Here is a 22,362-nt window from a genome sequence, read left to right as displayed (position 1 = left end):
AATATTTCGAAATTTGTTTATGCATTTCAAAAAAAATATTTTTTGATTATCTAATGCCAGGGGAATATTCCTTTTTTGCAATAACCATAACCATTACTTTGAGCCATAAAACGAGTACTAGCGAAGCAACAAAGCAACAGGTATGTTTGAAAGCTTTGCACCTTACAAGCTGATCTAGGTATTACCGGCTTTTATTTAATGTTTACTTTGCTACTTCGCCTTACAGTTTCATAGAAAGAAAAATAGTAAATAACTAAGCCAAATGCCATTAAACTTGTAAAACTTCATAAAAATAAACACTTATATTTCACCCCCGCTCTTTCATCGCTCTCTTAAAATATCCATAATAATTTTAGTAGTATTTAAAAGTTTTTTATTTATTTATTTTGGTGCCTTTAGCTTTTTGCCAGGAACACCATATTCTGTGCTATATGCATGCATATGGATTGCACATCGATGTTGCATGTCTTCTGTATGGCAATGCCTTGAGCACCACACAAACGAAGCAACATCTAACTACGCCAACTGCCATTAGAAAGCCATTAAAAATCCATCCGCATTGCCAAAAGCCATTCAGGAGTTGTAGATGACGGTATATGGCAAACAATCATTGTCGTAATCATCCGTATCACCGGAAACTAAACAAAAAGTTGTTGCATATATACAAAAGCAGAAAAAAGTGGTATGAAGCAAAAAAAATTCAATAATAATCGAGGAAATAAGAAGGAAAATGGCAATAAAAAAGGCATACCCACCACCTCGGGTATAGATGTTAACCACGTTTCGTCATAATCCAGTTAAAAATGTATCAATAATGAACCTATAGCCACCGTAGCTCAGAGGTTAGCATATCCGCCTATGGCGCTGAACGACTGGGTTCGCATCCTGTGAGGTACTATGCCATGTAAAACTTCTCTCCAAAAGCGGTGTCGCACTGTGGCACGCCGTTCGGACTCGGCTATAAAAAAGTGGCTCCTTATCATTGAGCTTAAACTTGGATCGGACTGCACTCATTGATATGTGAGAAGTTTGCCCCTATTCCTTAGTAGAATGTCCATGAGCAAAATTTGCATTTGATGAACCTATAACAGCCATACCGAAATATGTTATGATTTGGACCAAACTCGGCACGGACGACGAGTGGTCCAACTAACACAATTCACTGTTCATGTTGATAAAACAGAATATTGACGTATGTGACAGCTATATCCAAGTATGGACCGATCTGAATCATATATGGCACGGTTATCGAAAAACCTAACATAGGTCGCTATGCCAATTTTCAGCGATACCGGATGATAAATACACCTTTTATGGGCCTAGGGCACTTTTTATGGGCCTATGTCCTTTAAAAGGGATATCAGTCTATTTGGTAGCTATATCCAAATATAGAACAAGTAGAAAGGCATTAAGTTCGGTTGGGCCGAACTTTGGATACCCACCACAACGGGTATATATGTAAACCGCCTTTCGTCACAATCCGGTGAAAATTGGATAACTTATGCACCCAAATACGGCACGGACATTGAGTGGTCTTATAAATATAAGTCACTGTTGAATTTTGTATTTAAAATTTCAGAGAAATCGGATAAAAAAAGCTTTTATGGGCTTCAGACCCTTTATCGGGAGATCGGTCTGTGTGGCAGCTATTTCTAAATATAGACCAACCTAATCCATAGTTAGGCCAGATAAGGGGAGACTTAAAATAACCCACCAAACTCAAAAAATAATGCTTTTAAGGGCTCCAGTCCCTTTATCGGGAGGTCGGTCTATATGGTAGCTATATCTAAATATAGTCCGATCTGAATCATATTTAAGTCAGATATCGGGAGGCTTACAATCTGAACCATATTTAGGTCAGATATCGGGAGACTTAAAATAAACCACTGTTTCAAATTTCATCGAAATCGGGTAATAAATGAGGGTTTCATGGGCCTAAGACCCTAAATCGGCAGATCGGTCTATATGGTAGCTATATCTAAATATAGTCCGATCTGAACCATAGTTAGGTCAGATATCGGGAGGCTTAAAATAGCCCACTGTTGCAAATGTTGTTGCTGTTCAGCGAAATTGGGTAATAAATAAAGCTTTTAAGGGCTTCAGACCCTTTATCGGGAGATCGGTCTATATGACAGCTATATCTAAATAGAGACCGATCTAACCCATAGTTAGGTCAGATATCGGGAGGCTTAAAATAACTCACTGTTTAAAATTTAATCGAAATTGGGTAATAAATAAAGCTTTTATGTGCTTCAGACCCTTTATTGGCAGACCGGTCTATATGGTAGATATATCTAAATACGGATGATCTAATCCATATTTAGGTCAGATTTCAAGAGGCTTAAAATAACACTCTGTCCCAAATTTCATCAAAATCGGATAATAAATGTGGGTTTTATGGGCCTAAGACCCTAAATCGGCAGATCGGTCTATATGGCAGCTGTATCTAAATTTAGTCCGATCTGAACCATATTTAGGTCAGAGAGGTCGGGAAACCCAAAACTATTCCTTGCCTAAAATTTCAGCAAAATCGGATGAAAAATAAAGTTTTTATGGGCATTAGCCACTTTAACGGAAAATCGGTATATATAGCAGCTATATCCAAATACGGTCCCACTTGGCCCATTCAAGAACTTAACCAGCGTGCATCAAAAATACGCTTCTGTGCCAAATTTCAGCTGATATCTAAATTTTTGAAGTTTTTGAATAGAGTGATTACAACAGACGGACGGACAGACGGATAGACGGACTGACGGACAGACACACGGACGTCGTTCAATCGTTTTAGAATTTTACGATGATCTGAAATATATATACTTTGTAGGAAATTGATGTTTCGATGTGTTGCGAACGGAATGAATAAAAGAATATACCCCCTATCCTACAGTGGTGGGTATAACAATGGGAGCCATATGGAACGCGAAAGACGGAAGAACTGACGGACAGAAGGACGGACAGAAGGACGGACGGAAGGACGGACGGAAGGACGGACGGAAGGACGGACGGAAGGACGGACGGAAGAACGGACGGAAGGACGGACGGAAGAACGGAAGGACGGACGGAAGGACGGACGGAAGGACGGAAGGACGGACGGAAGGACGGACGGAAAGACGGACGGAAGGATGGAAGGACGGACGGAAGGACGGATGGAAGGACGGACGGAAGGACGGACGGAAGGACGGAAGGACGGACGGAAGGACGGACGGAAGGACGGACGGAAGGACGGACGGAAGGACGGACGGAAGGACGGACGGAAGGACGGACGGAAGGACGGACGGAAGGACGGACGGAAGGACGGACGGAAGGACGGACGGAAGGATGGAAGGACGGACGGAAGGACGGACGGAAGGACGGACGGAAGGACGGACGGAAGGACGGACGGAAGGACGGACGGAAGGACGGACGGAAGGACGGACGGAAGGACGGACGGAAGGACGGACGGAAGGACGGACGGACGAACGGGAGGACGGACGGAAGGACGGACGGAAGGACGGACGGAAGGACGGACGGAAGGACGGACGAAAGGACGGACAAACGGAAGGACGGACAAACGGAAGGACAGACGGAGGGACGGACGGACGGAAGGACGCAAAACCTAAATTTTTAGCGCAAAATTTCAAGGTCGTCTTCAAGACCAAACACGCTGTAGCTCCTTCATTTTTTCGAATTTCGAAAAATTTCCAGCATTCCGCAGTTCGAAATTCGAGGAAGATTCTTAAAATAAACAGAATTACTTAAAAATTCACATTTAATTTTTTTTTCGCATTTTTTTGGTAAGGCTAACCCCTTATGAAAATTTGAAATTTTAGATGCGAAAAAATTTTTGTGTTGGGCATACTGTGTTAAAGATTATGACGAAAAACTCAGATTTAAACAACTCTTTTGTTTTTTCTTTCTTCCGTCCGTTCCTCCATCCGTCCCTCCGTCAGTCCCTCCGTCCGTCCGTCCGTCCGTCCGTCCTTTCGTCTGTCCTTCAGTCCGTCCTTCCGTCCGTCCTTCCGTCCGTCCTTCCGTCCGTCCTTCCGTCCGTCCTTCCGTCCGTCCTTCCGTCCGTCCTTCCGTCCTTCCGTCCTTCCGTCCGTCCTTCCGTCCTTCCGTCCTTCCGTCCGTCCTTCCGTCCGTCCTTCCGTCTTTCCGTCCGTCCTTCCTTCCGTCCGTCCTTCCTTCCGTCCGTCCTTGAGTCCGTCCTTCCGTCCGTCCGTCCGTCCGTCCTTCCGTCCGTCCGTCCTTCCGTCCGTCCGTCCTTCCGTCCGTCCTTCCGTCCGTCCTTCCGTCCGTCCTTCCGTCCGTCCTTCCTTCCGTCCTTCCGTCCTTCCGTCCGTCCTTCCTTCCGTCCGTCCTTGAGTCCGTCCTTCCGTCCGTCCTTGAGTCCGTCCTTCCGTCCGTCCTTCCGTCCGTCTTTCCGTCCGTCCTTCCGTCCGTCCTTCCGTTCGTCCGTCCTTCCTTCCGTCCTTTCGTCCGTCCGTCCATTATTCCGTCCGTCCCTCCGTCTGTCCTTCCGTTCGTCCGTCCGTCCGTCCTTCCGTCCGTCCTTCCGTCCGTCCTTCCGTCCGTCCTTCCGTCCGTCCTTCCGTCCGTCCTTCCGTCCGTCCTTTCGTCCGTCCGTCCGTCCTTCTGTCCTTATTTCCTTCCGTCCTTCCTTCCGTCCGTACTTCTGTCCGTCCGTCCTTCCGTCCTTGAGTCCGTCCGTCCGTCCTTCCGTCCGTCCGTCCTTCCGTCCGTCCGTCCTTCCGTCCTTCTTTCCGTCCGTCCTTCCGTCCGTCCTTCCGTCCGTCCTTCCGTCCGTCCTTCCGTCCGTCCTTCCGTCCGTCCTTCCGTCCGTCCTTCCGTCCGTCCTTCCGTCCGTCCTTCCGTCCGTCCTTCCGTCCGTCTGTCCTTCTCAACGCGAAAAATTTTTTCGCATCAAAAATTTCAAACTTTTATAAGGGGTTAGCCTTTACCAAAAAATTCAAAAAAAATTAAATGTGAATTTTTAAGTAATTCCGTTTATTTTAAGAATCTTCCTCGAATTTTGGCTTGGTATGGGAAACAATTAGGAATTTTGTAAGCAGCACGGAATTCCTAACTGAAATTTTCTTTTTTGATGTTACTTTTCAATATCTAGAGCGCACAACAAGCCGATTACTGCCTTTGGTGTATGTCCATAGTGGCATGGCGCGGATTAATATTCGCACCCTCTTTTCAACCTAACCTACTCTTCTGCAAATTTTTACTCGAAAAGTACGCGAACAGACCTTATATTTACTTTTGTACAATTACGAGCCCATATTCAGTTCATTAAAGCGTCGGTTGTGTGTAGCATTTAATAAAATACATGGATAGAGGGAACGAGAAGATTTCAAGAGAACACATTCCTGTTAAACATCGCCTCTTTTCATCAACGTATTGTGCAGTAACACAATGCCTCCTCCTATGGTGAAAGGGCTAATAGAAAATTAATCTATTTTGTAATATGTCATCACAATAGATGGGTTATGGATATGTGTGTGAAGTCGTTTTAATAGCTTTGCTATTGATGTCAATTCTTGTGCTCATCTGGTTGTAAGTGCATGTACTCAAAGAATTGCTGCGGATATTTTACTCTTAAATGTCTACAATAAATCCGTAGAAAGGCATTATTCTTATGGCTTTGAGGAAGTTGCTTTGGTATATGTGAGAAATTGCAACCTCAATGCACTTAAATTGCTATTAATTCCTATATACACTGAAAAAAAAGTTTTTCCTAAATTTAAGATTTTTACTTATTTGTAGGATTTTAGCAATGAAATCGAGCCAAGATACCAAAACTTTAAAATAAAGATAGTATCTTTAATTTAGTATTTACTAACGGACATGACTGCCTGTTTCAAATTTTGAAGGTTTACTGATTATTATTTTACTTCATAGATTACTGTCCAATTATTATTTTTTTAAAAAAATCTTTTTTTTAAACTTAGCATCTTAACTAAAAAAATTAAACATTTAAGGACGCTTATATCTGTAAAGCCATTTTGCGTCTTTAGGTACGGTTCACTGTTCTCTTGTCACGAGGTAACTTTCCTAACTTCCAAAGATATTTTGACTTTTATTTTAGACTAGCCGAACCGGGCCCGCTCCGCTGCACCTTCTTAAACTCTCTAATATCTTTTTAGGGTGGGAACACCTCGCCCTGAATGCGGATAACGAATACGTGCCATTGTAGCCTATGATGCTGAACGCTTTCGAATCCTGGCGAGAACATCGGACAAAGCGGTGTTTATCCCCTCTTAAGTTTGCCGACACTTGCGAGGTACAATGCCATGCATGGTCATTTAATAAATTTTCCCCAAAGAGGTGTCGCACTGTGGGACGCCGTTTGGACTCGGCTATAAGAAAAGGTTCCTTATCATTGAGTTTAAACTTGAATCGGAAAGCATTGATTGATGGGTAAAAATTTGGCCCTTCTCGGTTCTTGGTGGTAATGTACTTCCTTAGGGTAATGTTCTCATTAGGGGAGGGATGGCACCTCAGACATTTAGACTCAAATATGGATATCAAATTCGTTCCAACGGACATGAAGTTCAGTTTAAGGGGTGCTTTAGGGCGTACCCCAAAACACTTGGCTCCAAAATGGGATATCAAATTCGTTTTCTACTCCCAAATACCTTTCATTTGAGTCCCATATTGTCATAATGGGTCAAATAACCTATTTGACGTATCTTTATGGGGAAAACCCCCACCCAGACTTGAACACAAATGTTAATGTCATATTCGTAATCTTCTCCCAAACACCTTTCATTTGAGTCCCATATAGCCATGGTCGGCTAATATGGCCATTTGGGGGTGGGCGATCTCCCAATACTTGGACCTAATGTTTTATACCATATTTGTAATCTACTGCCTAATACTTTGAGTCCCATATTGACATGAACTTCGAATATATCTGTTTAGAGGAGAGTTTGGGTTGGGAGGGGTACTTGGACTCAAATTTGAATTCCATATTAGTTTTCTTGTCTCCAAAACCTTTCATTTGATACCCTTATTGTGCCCATCGGACCACTTTCGCATATGAGTGGCGTTTTTGGGGTTAGGGAGAAGGTCCGCCTCCACCCGATATCTGAAAATGATATGGCCTATATTTCCTTCAAGACAAACGTACACAATCTATGAAAATATTAAGAAAAATCAGCCAAGTATCATATAGTCATAATGGGCCTAATGGATACTTCGATCTAATTTTGTATACCAGATTCGAAATCTACTCCCAAATACCTTTCCTTTGAACCCCATATTGACATGAACGTCCAATATGTCTATTTGGGGTTGGGGCAGCCCGATGGATACTTAGACTCAAATTTTAATATCATACTCATATTCTACTCTCCAATACCTTTCATTTAATACCTATATTATCCCCATCGGTCCACTTTTGATTTTGGGTTGTGTTTTTGGCATAAGGGGGAGGGGACGTCCCCCTTCCGAAAGCGAAAAATAATATACCCTATGTTTCCTTCCAGACCAACCTACACAATAAGCGAACATTTCGAGAAAATCGGTTCTGCCGTTTTTCAGTCTATACGGAACAAACAGACCGAGTCCCATATATCGGCGATTGACTAATGTGCTCATTTTTGGCGTTTTTGTGGGGGTGGGGTGACCCCCTATACTTCGACATGAATTTGTATGCCAGATTCGTTATCGACTCCCGCATACTTCTCGTTTGATACCCATATTGTCCTTATCGGTCAACTTTTGATTTTGGGTGGTGTTTTTGGGGTAACGGTGCCTCCACCGCCCCTTTCCGATATCAATAAATTATAAAGCTTATTCCTACTTACTGACCATATTTGTAATCTACTCCGGAATACCTTTCATTTGAGTCCCATATTGTCATGATCGTCAGATAAACCTATTTTAAGGGGTTTTGGGGTTGGGGCAGCCCCCCAGGTATTTGGACCCAACTTTTATTATAAAATTCGTACTCTACTCTTGAATACCTTTCATTTGAATCCCATATTGTCCCGATCGGTCCACTTTTATTTTTGGGTAGTACCTTTGGGGTAAGGGGAAGGGTCCGCCCCCCTCCCGATATCAAAAAATTATATAGCCTATGTTTCCTTCCAGACCAACCTACGCAATCTGTGAAAATTTCAAGGTAATCGGTTCAGCCGTTTTTGAGTCTATACGGAACAAACAAACAAACAAATTTTTTTCAGTGTATGTATTTGTATTCCTATACATATATGGCACATTTAGAATAATAAACATAAAAGTGAGCATGTAATTCTAAATGTATTGTGTCCTTGTCCTTTTATATCACTTGGTGAATATTAGTAGAGGTTAACCCATTTAGCATTGCATTATACACTATGAGTGTGTAACTGGCCTGTGTATCTTTTGAATGTGTGCATGTGGGTCTAAGTGTTGTTGAATACCAGATGTTCAGATAGTGGACATTAGACCGTCCCATGCTTTTGAGGAGAAAATTTTTTGCACATCGAAAAACGCATACCCTCCATTTTTTTCCTATTGATCCCAATAAGCAAAATGCGAAATATTGTGGCAATCGGTTAATGCTTACCCATGCCGCACGACGTACAAAGTTGAATGAAGTCTTTTCAAAGGAGTATTTTAGGTCCTAGCATGAACTTGGTAAACCAAGTATACATTTATATGGAATTTATTACAAAACCACAAACAGTACCCTACACCACTACTAGGGCTGTGAGAAAATGTGTAGTTGGACTCCGAAATTCCCGCTGATTCAGTTTGGGCATATCCACCTGTCCGCATGCTTCCTTTCCTTGTCGATAGTCCGTCTGTCGTTTTTAAGTATCAGTCTGTCATCAGACTCACTTAGACGTTTTCGTCCATTGTCATACCACAGGAACAGAAAAAGGAAGATACCTTCTAGTTCCTACCGTTGAACCATTCAGATCGCTTTAAAAAGCCCAATAACTTGCAAATGTTCAGGTAAATCTGGGAGGTTCTCAAAGAAATGAGAACCTAAAGTGGAACTCCTTCTGACTGCTAGTGCGGGACATACAGACAAAAGTTGTTCTATAGTCTCTTCTTCTTCTTCTATGTCCTCACAGCATCTGCAAAAGTCGTTGCTGGCAAACTTCAGCATGTTTTCCGATTAGACCGTGATCCATCATGACGGGCACAAAGACTGAGACGTCTGTTCTAGCCAGTGACAGCAAAGCGGTGGACTTCTTCAAGTCTAGAATCTGTCACGTAGTTTTGGAATGCTCACAGCCTCCCCTTTGTGACCATCTATCGTTCGTTGTCCTTCGGGCCTGGTCCCGGAACTTAGCTTACATATCGCTAGAGGCATACCCACAGATTCCAGTTTCCCTTGAATGTGTAAGGTTTTTCCTAGTCCCGCAAGGAAGCCACCGTAGCGCAGAGGTCAGCATGTCCGCCTATGACGATGAACGCCTTGGTTTCAATCCTGACGAGATCATCATGAACATTTTCAGCGATGGTTATCCCCTCCTAATGCTTGCGTCACTTCGAAGGTACTGTACCATTTGGTATGGAAGCCATGTAAAAACTTCCCCACAAAGAGGTAGTGCACAGCGGCACGCCGTTCGGACCCGACTATAAAAAAGGCCCCTTTTCATTGAGCTTAAACTTAAATCGGACGGCACTCATTGATATGTGAGAAGTTTGCCCCTGTTCCTTAATGGAATGTTCAGGGGCATATTTGCAAATTTGTGTGGCCCGGCACACAGAACAGGTGAATTTTGAACTGTTCAGTCATCTCGTTGAGAGATCAACGACAGTCGAGGGCGGTTTTTGTGTTTAGAAATACGTTCTCTAGGGATTTAATGGCTGCCTGGCTGCCCGAGAATATATTTATGCTAATCGTCGTCTTGACATTATATCTTAGCCATTTCACCACTTAATTGGAAGGATCTCCGCTTGATACACACTGCAGTGGTCGGATAACCTTTCGACATAACCAGTTCTAGATCTTCAGAGTACAGCTCCACAGCACACCTCGTCGTCTAGTTTGGAACCTTCCGTATAGAAGTCTATGTAACTTCTATTACCAGGGATATCGTAGTTTCAATCGGTTCTCTCAGGACTAGTATTGTACCACTATTCCTGATACAACCGATAGAACCAAAAAGCAGCTCAGGTACACTCCCTGGAACATTGGATATTGTTTCAAAGATAACACAGTATCCATAGCCGCCACATGACCTATGAGAATGCTCCCCTAACCTATCTGCAGTAGTCGCTGCAATTTGTCTAGCCACAATGTCCAGAGGCATAAGATGTAGCATTAAATTCAGTGCATCAGATGGTGTCGTCTTCAATGCGGCTGCGATGCACAAACAAGCCTTCCTATGGATCCGGTCAAGTATAGAGCAGTAGGTGGATTTTTGAAGCGCCGTCCACCAGACCACAACACCATATAGCATTATAGGTCTGACAACTGCAGTATATACCCAATGCATGACACGCGGTCTAAACCCCAGACTGTTGCCAATGAATCTCTTGCAGGTGTATAGGGCAAGTGTGGCCTTTCTTGCCCTCTCCAAAATGATGGATATGAAGTTCAATTTCCTGTCCAGCAAAACTCCCAGGTATTTTGCGTTTTCTACAAATGGAAAATTCTCTTCTCCCAAGGAGACTGGTGCCCCTGTAGGTATCTTGTATCTCCTGCTGGAGAGAACTACTTCTGTCTTGCACGGATTTATACCTAGACCTCTTTCGTTAGCCAACTTCGCTGTTGCACGTAGAGCTTCCTAAAGTATATCTCTTAGAGTGCTGGGAAACTTTCCCCTAACTTCAATTACCACGTCATCAGCATAAGCGACCACTTGTACACCTTTTTCTTGCAGAGACTATAATATATTGTTAATGGCTGTATTCCAAAGTAGAGGAGACAGTTCTTCTCCTTGAGGTGTTCCTTTGCTGACCCATCCACAGATCCCAAGCCTGCCGTCAAGCATCTTTTATTAAGTAAGTTACTAATAAAATTTCTTACGGTAAAGTTGATGCCTTGAAACTCCAACTCCTTCATGATTGACGTCGCTTCTACATTATTGAAAGCACCTTCAGTGTCAATAAATGCTACCATTGTGTATTCCTTGACATCGAGAGCACCCTCTATGTTGTCGACTAGGTCGTGAAGGGCTTTAGATTTGCCTTTACTATTGGGTTGCCCAAAAAGTAGTTGCGGATTTTTTAAAAGAAAGTAAATGCATTTTTAATAAAAAGTAACAGCTGATAACTGACAGAAGAAAGAATGCAATTACAGAGTCACAAGCTGTGTAAAAATTTGTCAACGCCGACTATATGAAAAATCCGCAATTACTTTTTGGGCAACCCAATATAACTCCTGCTCCAGTTCCTTAGTGGAATGTTCATGGGAAAAATTTTGCATACGCATGCTGCTGCCGAAACTGGGGATCTCCAGGGATCTTTGCCCTAACATATGTTTCTATTAACCTTTCAAGAGTCTTCAGTATGAAGGATGACCGACTAATAGGACGAAAATCTTTCGCCTTCGTGTGGTAAAGTTTTCCTGCTTTCGGCATGAAGATTACCTTCGTGTCCCTCCATCCCACAGGTCTATATGACATGCTGATACAAGCAGAGTACATCTCCCTAAGCCAAGGAACCACTCTATCAGACACAGCTTGTAATTCAACCGGCGATATATAATCATGGCCTGGCGACTTAAAGGAATCGAAACTTCTTATCGCCCAAAGGATTTTTGGCTTAGACACAATTTCCCCAATAACGTCTGATGAATGCATACCAGTGACAACTTCTTCTGGCGCCACGTTGTCCGTTGGATAATTTCCCTGGAAATATGTATCAAAGAGTAGTTCTAGTGTTTCCTCAATAGACATTGTCCACCCATTTTCTGACTTCTGAATATACCCCATCGTAATAGGTCTCAAGAACAGAATCTTCCTTAGCCTAGAGGCCTCAGATGTATCCTCCACGGAGCTGCAGAATTCTACGCAGCATTTTTTCTGAGCCATTCTAAGCTCGCCTTTATATTTTCTTAGCTCAGCCTTATAGATGTCCCAATCGTGTGGTGCTCTTGTGGCTTAGTTACAAAAAAACGGCACGCTGACTATCATTACAGAGAGGATATGCGGACGGACAGACATGGCCTAAACCAAATCAGCAGGAATTTCTGGGTGGAACTAGATATTTTATCATAGCCACAGTAGTGGTGCAAGGTACAGGTTGTGGATTAATAAAAAAATGCCTTAGTTTACCAATTTCATGTTAGAACCTAAAATACTCATCTGGATTCCTTAGAAAGTACTACATTCAACTTTGAACGTCTTGGCGGCACGGGTTATCGTCTACCGATCACCATAATATTTCATATTTTGCTTATTGGTATCAAAAGGAAAAAAATGGAGGGTATGCGTTTCAAAAAAAAAAATCGTTTTCTTTTTTGGGACACTCTAGTGTGCATATAGCAAACCTCACTTGTTCGAAACAGACAAGGATATGTCCAAATTATAGTAAATTTACTTACACACAATATCAACAACCACATCAACGAATAATAAGATTATAGACCAGACACTTAAGACGAGATGCGAAGGCATAAAGGAATTATTACCCCAACCCAACTTATAATAGAAGAACAGGTAATGTGTTCAGGATTATACAAAAGAGTATTAAGGGACACTCAAAACTCGTCATTATAAAGTCTTATGTTGTACATGCCATATGAACACAGTTCGCCATAAAAGTACTATTGATTAATAAGATTAAGATAAGATAAGATAAGATAATACTATTCCATTAATAAGAAAGAGAAAAATAGAAAACACATGGCATTGAGCTTTTATATCAAAATTCAAGGAATTCAATTCGCGATTTTTATGCAAATATTCTTTAGCTTTCACATTGTCCTTTCATTTTAGGAATATGGTGATTTTGATAATAATTTCGTTGAACCACTTTATACCATCGAAGTACGGGGTATTTTCATTCCATCCTTCCGTTGGTAGCACATCATTTGACCTTGTAAATAAGTAACAAGTACGAGGGTTGGCTTTTATATTTTGGGATGAGAGAACACAAAAACAAATATTAATCATCGAAAATCGCTTTATTGTTTTTCAAAATATTCCCCATTAAGATCTGTACACTTTTGCATGCGTTAGAACCAATTGTCGAAGCACTTTTGCCACTCTGATTGAGGTATCTCCAAAACATGCATTCTCAATGCATCAACCGCTTCTTCAGGTTTCGAAAAACGTTGACCTCTCATTTTATTTTTTACGTACGGAAATAAAAATAAGTCACTCGGTGCCAAGTCAGGACTATACCGCGGATGACTCATCAAATCGATGTTTTGAGTCCTTACAAATGCAGTTGTTTCGTCTTTTTGGAGCATTTCTTTCGACCAATCGACACGAGCCTTTTTATTGAGCTATTGACAAATTGTGTGGGATGCAACGCGAACAAATTTTTTTGAAGGTCAAATGTTCATGCAATATTGAATGTATGCTGGTCCCACTAATGACTATGGTTGTCTCCATCTCACGATCAGTCACATGACGATCTTGCAATATCAGTTGGCGCACAGCATCAATGGTTTTTGGAACAACTGATTTTGGACGACCTTCACGAAATTCGTCTTGGATTGAACTGCGACCTTGGTTGAATTCACCATACTATCGATAAAATCTGGCCCTTGATGGAACTTCATTGCCAAAAATTGAATTAAGTTCATCGATGCACTTTTTTTGAGTTAATCCACGTTGAAAGTTCTAAAAAATAATCACACGAAAATGTTTACGATTTTATTCCATTTTTTTAGGCGAGATGAATCTTTTAAGTTACTGTAAACAAAACAAATAGCGCTCGTATGTCAAAACGTTCTGAGTACGTAAAACCTCAAAATTGTCAAACTACGATAGAGCTGTCAGTTGGCAGATTGCAACACAAGGGTTGTCAAATCCCGAAATATAAAAGGCAACCCTCGCATCAGGTTAAATACTGATTCGGACCGAACTTCGCACAGCGTTTGGAAGTCATGAAAAAACCCTCCGTGCACAATTTTAGCGCTATCGGATAAAAATTGCTGCTTATAGGGGTACAAAAAGTCAAATCGCTAGATTGGCTTATATGGGAGCTGTATCAGGTTAAAAACACGATTGTTGGGAGTCGTGACAGAAAAATACTTGAAAAATTCCAGCAAAATCGGACAACAATTGCGACTTATTAAAGCTCAACATGTCAAATCGGGAGATCGGTTTATATGAAAGCTATATCAGGTTATAGACCGATTTAGACCGTACTTGGGCCAGTGTTTAGAAGCCATAACAGAACACTACGTGCACAATTTTAGCTAAATCGCACAAAAACTGCGGCTTCCATGAGATCAAGTTGTCAAATCGGAAGATCTGTGTATATGGGAGCTATATCGAGTTATAGTCGTAACAGAACACTTTGTGCAAATCGGATAAAAACTGCAGCTTTCAGGGGTTCAAGTCAAATTGGAAGACCGGTTTATAGGGGAGTTATATCTTACTCTCAACCGATATGGGCCATTTGCTATCCCCAACGACCTACAGCAATTAGAAGAATCTGTGGAAAATTTCGAGCGGATATGTTTAACCGATATCGTGATTTTCACAGTCGGATGGACAGACGGACGAACATGGCTAAATCGACTCAGATTATAGCGTCTAAGATCATTACTTCGAGGTGTTACAAACGGAATGACTTAGTATTAGTATACCTTCATTCTAGCCTTCTCCTATCAACTGTCTGTCCGTCTTTTTGTCGACAGCACGTTATATTGGGTTGCCCAAAAAGTAATTGCGGATTTTTTAAAAGAAAGTAAATGCATTTTTAGCAAAACTTAGAATGAACTTTAATCAAATATACTTATTTACACTTTTTTTCTAAAGCAAGCTAAAAGTAACAGCTGATAACTGACAGAAGAAAGAATGCAATTACAGAGTCACAAGCTGTGAAAAAATTTGTCAATGCCGACTATATGAAAAATCCGCAATTACTTTTTGGGCAACCCAATATTTCCAAGGAGTAAAGCTAGGCGCCGGAGGCCACCATAGTGCAGAGATTAGCATTTCTTCCTACGACGCTGAACGCCTGGGTTCGAATCCTGGCGAAAACATCAAGAAAACTTTCAGCGGTGTTTATTTCCTGCTGCTGCTGGGAGGTACTGTACCATTTGGTATGGCAGACATGTAAAAACTATTCCACAAAGAGGTGTCGCACTGTGGCACGTCGTTCGGAGGCCCCTTCCGCTATAAAAAGACGGGTCGTTATCATTGAGCTTAAACTTGAATCGGGCAGGATTCATTGATATGTGAGAAGTTTTAGGTCAGTTAGAATTGTAAATTGCCATATTTTGGTATAGTTGCAATATAAGCGCAATTCTAAACCAATTTGGCTGAAATTTTGCACGTTGCGTTTTGTTATGTCTTCCAATAACTGTACAAGTATGGTCTAAATCAGTCCATATCTTTTACAGCTGCCATATAAACCGATCTCCCAATTTGACTTTCTGAGCCTGTGGAGGACGCAATGAATACTCGATTTGTTAAAATTTTGAAGGCGATATTTTTCTACGACCAGTACAGTACATATCGGTCTATAACACGATATAGCTCTTATATATTTCAAAAAGTAATTTAAAGAACTTTTTACTATGATCCATGGTGGAGGGTATATAAGATTCGGACTGGGCGAACTTAATGCTTGTTCAAATCGTCTTAGAATTTAACGAGTTTCAGGAATATATATTCATCAAAGGGACGTCGGGAATAAATATTTGGATTTATCACAAACCGGTCGCCCCGGTGCGGTGGTCATGGGTTCGATTTCCAGCGGAGGACTGCTGTATCGCTACTGTGATATCACAATTCACTAGAATAGTCTGATTCCGAAAAGCAAAGAGAATGTTACTCTAACCTTGACGAACGTTCAGTGGAGGGTATAAAAGCTTATACAGCTACAAAGTTGTGTGCTTCGCTGTCATTCAGTGCTATTTGTAAAAACAAACAGATTTTGTTACCGGACCATTAAAAGCAGTTGCTTAAAAACATTTTTCCTGCAGCAATATTTGCAGCGCCAATGTCCACTAACTAGCAAACATTAAAACGCCTGAAACATTTTGTGCTACCTTCATATTTATGTTTTATTGATCATCGAATCTCCCATGGAGAGGATTTACACTTTGATGCAAACTTCCATACACAACCTTTAAAATGTTTTCAACTTTTTAATGGATGAAAAAAGGATATCTTTTTCCACACAAAAATTCTCTACATAAACAACGGAAGTGTACACTGCAATCTTAGCCAAAGCATACAATATATATCCCAGCAAAATTTTTGCTTCCAAAGATGTTGAAAAATTTTAGTTTTTGGGGATCTGGATACACTTCAATACTGCATCAAATGTTGTGATTTTAACATGAACCTGTCGGCGAAAAATTAAATTTTTTCTAAAATTTTTTTCCCTTCTTTTATTTTCGTTTAGGTTCAATATTTTCAGTGTTGTTTTTACATTGGTTTACGAAATGGGATTTAAACCAATAAGGGAGAGTAAAAGTCGGGCGGTACCGACTGTATAATACCCTACACCTAACCTATAAGTACAATGTGGGAGCTATATCCAATTCCGAACCAAATTTGATGGACTTCGGCGGATGTTTTCAGATGGGTTATTAAACAATTCGTATCAAATTTCGAGTAAATATGTTAAAAAGAGCTATATCTAAATCTGAACAGATTTCGACCAAACTTCTCAGATATTGTGGTAGTCGTCGAGGAAAGTGTTGTGCAAAATTTTGGCAAGAATGGTCAATAAATGCGCTTGCTGTGACTCTTAGAAGTTAACATCCGACATGAACTATATCGAAATCTGAACCGCTTTCCATGTAATTCACCACTAATGTCGAGAGCCAAGAGAAAATCCTCCCTGCTAAAATTCGAGACAATCGGTTAAAAAATGACCATTTTGTTGCATTATTATTGCAAATCGGACGATCATATATATAAGAGCTATATTTTAATCTGAATCGATTTTTTCCGATTTGAAAAGGCTTCGTCTCTAGGCCGAAACACATGCCTGTACCAAATTAGAGGACGATCTGATGAAAACTCTCACCTGTAGTTTGTACACAAATTAACATGGACAGACAGACCGACGGACATAGCTAAATCGAATCAGAAAGTGATTCTGAGTCGATCGGTATTCTTATTAATGGGGGTATCTCTCTTCCTTCTGGGTGTTACAAACAAATACACTAAGTTATAATATCTTGTACCACAGTAGTGATGTAGGGTATAACAAATCAAAAAAAAAAAAAAAAAACAATGTGAGTTTGCAATTGCTGTAACTTTCTTAGTTTTGTAAACTTTAGAATATTTCCGACGCCATTGGATAAGTGAGGAAAATCGCTTTTCGCAGTGGTGCTAGGTGAAGCAATGCTGTAAAGTTTTCTGTAAAAACATCGCTAAAACCAATTTTTTGGGCGTAAAACTTTAAGGTGGTCTTCAAGAACAAAAACTCTGTAACTCCTTTATTTTTTCGAATCTCGAAAATTTTCTAGCATTCCGCAGTTTGAAATTCAAAGAAGATTCGTACAATAAACAGAATTACTTAAAAATTCACATTTTATTTTTTTTGCATTTTTTTAGCAAAGGCTAACCCCTTATGAAAATTTTTAAATTTTTGATGCGAAAAAATTTTTCGAGATGAGTATACAGTATTAAAGATTATGGCAAAAAATTGGGATTAGTGCAACTCCCATGTTTTTTCTTCAAAAAACAAGCTCTAAATCGGATAGTTAATATCCGACAAAATTAAAAAAAATCAAGGTGAGTTTGAAATTGCTGTAACATCTTTTGTTTTGCGAATTTCAAAATTCTGAGGACATCGTTGGATTCGCAAAGAAAATCTCTTTCTGTAATGGTGGTGGACGAAGCAATCCTCTTTTCCGTTTTCTTGAAAACTTTGGAGTATTGCTTCAACATTGCATAACTCATATCCAAACGAGCAAATATGTTCAAACTGCAATAAATATGGTTGACAAATGACACCATTATTAGCAAAAATCTGACGAACATATATGTGGGAGCTACATCTAAATCTGAACCGATTTGGACCAAACTTTTTAGATATTGTGTAAGGCATCGAGGAGAAAGTTGTGCACAATTTTGGCAATATTGGTCAATTATGCACTTGCAGTGACCAAAGAAGTGAAAATCGGGTGAAATACATATATGTCAGCTATATATAAATCTGAACCGATTTCTATGAAATTCACCAGTAATATTAACAGACTTGGGAAAAACTTTCCTGCCAAATTTTGAGAGAATCGGTTATCAAATGAGCACTTTATTGAAATATAAGTCCAAATCTGAAGAGCATATATGTGGAAGCTTAATCTAAATCTGAACCGATTTCGAGAAAACTTGTTAGATATTGTAGAAGTCGTCGAGGAAACGTTGTGCAAAGTTTTGGGAAGATTAGTCAATAAATGCGCTTGTAGTGGCTCTAGGAGTGAAAATTGGGCGGTATATATACATGAGAGCTATATCTCAATCTGAACCGATTTCTTTGAAATTCACCAGTAATGTCGAGAGCCATAAGAAAATTTTTCCTGCCTAATTTCTAGAGAATCGGTTAACAAATGATCACTTTATTGCAATATTTCTCAAAATCGTACGAACATATATGTGGGAGCTATATCTAAATCTGAACCGATTTCGAGCAAACTTCTTAGATATTGTGGAAGTCGTCAAGGAAACCGTAGTACAAAGTTTTGGGAAGATTGGTCAATAAATGCGCTTGCAGTGGCTCTTGGAGTGAAAATCGTGCAATATATATAAATGCGAGCTATATCAAAATCTGAACCGATTTCTATCAAATTCACCAGTAATGTCGATAGCCATAAGAAAATCTTTCCTGCCAAATTTCAAAAGAATCAGTTAACTAATGACCATTTTATTCCATTATTACTGCAAATAGGGCGAACATATATATGGGAGCTATATCTAAATCTGAACCGATTTTTTTCCAATTTCAGTAAAATTCGTCTCTAGGCCGAAAAACCTGCAGGTATCAAATTTGAAGACGATCGGGTGAAATCAGCGACCTGTAGTTTATACACAAATTAACATGGACAGAAGGACAGACGGACAATGCTAAATCGAATCAGAACGTGATTCTGAGACGATCGGTATACTTATCTATGGGTCTTCCTTCTGGGTGTTACAAACAAATGCACTATGTTATTGTATAATACCCTGTACCACAGTAATGGTGTAGGGTATAAAAAGATATTGGAAACTAGTACGGCCCGGCCGAATTTTGGGAACCCACCACCATGGATTCTGCTAAAAATTTATATAAAATAAATTTAGTTTAAGGGCATACCGAACTTCTGTCAAACCAACCAACAAAAATGAGCGCTTCTAAGAAACGAACAAGGATGATCGAAAGACCGGCTTACATGGGAGCTATTTCAAGTTATAAACAGATTTGGACCGTATTTGGCGGAGATATTGGAAATCGTACGAAAATTACTGCTTTCAGGGTCAAATCGGAAAGTCGGTTTATATGAGAGCTATATCAGGTTATAAACCGATTCGAGGGGCTCAAGAAGTGAAATCGGGAGGTCGGTTTATATGGGAGCTATATCAGGTTATAGACCTATTCCTATCCTACTTACCAATGTTGTTGGAAGTCATAACAGAACACTACATGGAAAATTTCAGCCATATCAGAAAAAAATTGCGGCTTCCAAAGGCTCAAGAAGTCAAATCGGGTGATCGGTTTATATAGGAGCTATATCTAATTCTGAACCGATATGGCCTATTTGAAATTCCCAATGACCCACATCAATACAAAGTATCTGTGCAAAATTTAAAGCTGGTAGCTTTATGCGTTCGACCTCTATCGTGATTTCGACAGACGGAAGGACGGATATGGCTAGATAGACTCATCGAGACGATCAAGAATATATATACTTTATGGGGTCTTAGACGAATATTTCGAAATGCCTAGATTAGTATACCCCCATCCAATGTTGGTGGGTATAAAAATACAAAATTGACATAGAAAACAAGTACGAGTTAAGTCCGGCCGGGCCGAATCCTATATACCCTCCACCATGGATCGCATTTGTCGAGTTCTATGCGCAGTATCTCTTTTTAGGCAAACAAAGAATGTTGAATAAGAACTGTTATGCTATTGGAGCTATATCAAGTTATAGTCCGATTCGGACCATAAATGAATGCTGAACATTATAGAAGTCATTGTGTAATATTTCAATTCATTCGGATAAGAATTGCGCCTTGTAGGTGCTCAAGAAGCAAAATCAGGAGATTGGTTTATAAGGGAACTGTATCAAGCTATTGATCGATTCAGACCATATTAGACACGTCTGTTAAAGGTCATGAGAGAAGCCGTTGTACAAAATTTCAGCCTAATCGGATGAGAATTGCGCCCTCTAGAGGATCAAGAAGTCAAGATCCAAGATCGGTTTATACGACACCTATATGAGGTTATGTACCGATTTGCGCCATACTTAGTAAAGTTATTGGAAGTAATAAGAAAACACCTCATGCAAAATGACAGCCAAAACGAATGAGAATTGCGCGCTCTATTGGTTCAAGAAGTCAAGATCCAAGATCGGTTTATATGACAGCTATACCAGATTATCAACCGATTTAAATCATACTTAACGCTGTTGTTGGAAGTGATACCAAAACAAAATTTCTGCCAAATCGGATGAGAATTACGCTCTCTAGAGGCTCAAGAAGTCAAGATCCCAGATCGGTTTATATGGCAGCTACATCAGGTTATGTACTGATTTGCGCCATACTTAGCACAGTTATTGGAAGTCATAACAAAATACCTCATGCAAAATATCAGCCAAATCGGATGAGAATAACGCGCTCTACTGGCTCAAAATTCAAGATCCAAGATCGGTTTATATGACAGCTATACCAGATTATGAACCAATTTGAGTTATACTTAACACAGTTGTAGGAAGTGACACCAAAACACTACGTGCAACATTTCAGTCAAATGGGACGAGAATTGCATCCTCTAGAAGCTCAAGAATTCAAGACCCAAGATCGGTTTATATGGCAGCTATATCAAAACATGGAACGATTTGAACCATACTTGCCGCAGTTTTTGGAATTGACACCAAAACACCACGTGCAAAATTTCAGTCAAATCGGGCGAGAATTGCGCCCTCTAGAGGCTCAAGAAGTCAAAACCCAAGATCGGTTTATATGGTAGCTATATGAAAACATGGACCGATTTGGCCCATTTACAATCCCAACCGACCTACACTAATAAAAAGTATTTGTGCAAAATTTCAAGCGGCTAGCTTTACTCCTTGGAAAGTTTGCGTTCTTTCGACAGACAGACGTACGGATGGATGGACGGACAGACGGACGGCGGACGGACCGACGGACGGCGGACGGACCGACGGACGGCGGACGGACAGACGGACGGACAAACTGACGGACATGGCTACATCGACTTAAAATGACATGACGATCAAGAATATATATTTTATTGGGTCTCAGACGCATATTTCCAGGTGTTACAAACAGAATGACGAAATTAGTATACCTCCATCCTATGGTGGAGGGTATAAAAATTACATGGCAGCTTCAAGTGGAAAATCGACCAAACATTCTGCAAGAGTATGACGGAACCTCTACTAAAGCACCTAACTCAAATAGTCAAAAATGACGTACAAGGCTCAAGCAAGGATATGTCACTTTGAAGCTATTAAATATGCATTTCATCCATAATTCCCCCAAATAATATTTAAAAATAGGGATTAAGCAAAGCATAGTCAATGTTATTCTACATTACTTCCACAGCTGCAGGAAAAGAACAAACTTTGTGACTTTAGGAGTACATAAAATACTGTTCATTTAGAATAACTTCCAAATTATTTTGCTGGGTATACTTTTTTCCATTTTGATGGCTAATACAACTGATGCTACTTATATAACTTAAAATTTATTCCATTCACCCACCTAGGTAAAATCATACTCATGTTGAATTTTTCTTATTTTTATCATTGTAGATTTTGTATGGCCAATGGCTGTCGCATTGGTGTCATGTTCTCCAGGAATGTTCACTGTAACCATAGCAATTGTATACCATCACTAATGCCGTGTATAGCTTTCAAAGGATTGAATGATGGACGTGAATTAAAAGCAGCCATGTTTGTCGAAAGCTTAATTTTACTATAAAGCCCCTCTCAAAAATGTGATGAAAGGTAATACTTTTTCATCAACATATAACATTTCTTGTTTTAATTTTTCTTTTTTGCTTTTAGCCCCAACTGAATTTGAGAGCAGCCAAACAAGTTGCTGCCAATATAGAGTTTATACA

General features: G+C 40.3%; 2 long non-coding RNA genes across 2 annotated transcripts in view; one reads left to right on the top strand and one right to left on the bottom strand.

Annotated features, from left to right (window-relative positions):
• LOC106086469 (uncharacterized) overlaps window positions 1–22,078 on the top strand; it is a 104,383-nt gene extending 82,305 nt beyond the window's left edge. Inside the window, exon 3 of the long non-coding RNA XR_001221137.2 lies at window positions 22,052–22,078. This is a non-coding gene — a long non-coding RNA (uncharacterized LOC106086469). The remainder of the gene's footprint in view (window positions 1–22,051) is intronic.
• Window positions 1–22,362, bottom strand: part of LOC131996669 (uncharacterized) — a 154,047-nt gene that overhangs the window by 86,364 nt on the left and 45,321 nt on the right. The gene's annotated exons all lie outside the window — the stretch shown is intronic.

This window comes from Stomoxys calcitrans, chromosome 4 (genome assembly GCF_963082655.1).
Source record: "Stomoxys calcitrans chromosome 4, idStoCalc2.1, whole genome shotgun sequence".
Taxonomy (NCBI): Eukaryota; Metazoa; Arthropoda; class Insecta; order Diptera; family Muscidae; genus Stomoxys; species Stomoxys calcitrans.
Note: the sequence above shows the minus strand (reverse complement) of the source record. Positions and strands in the feature narration are given on the sequence as shown.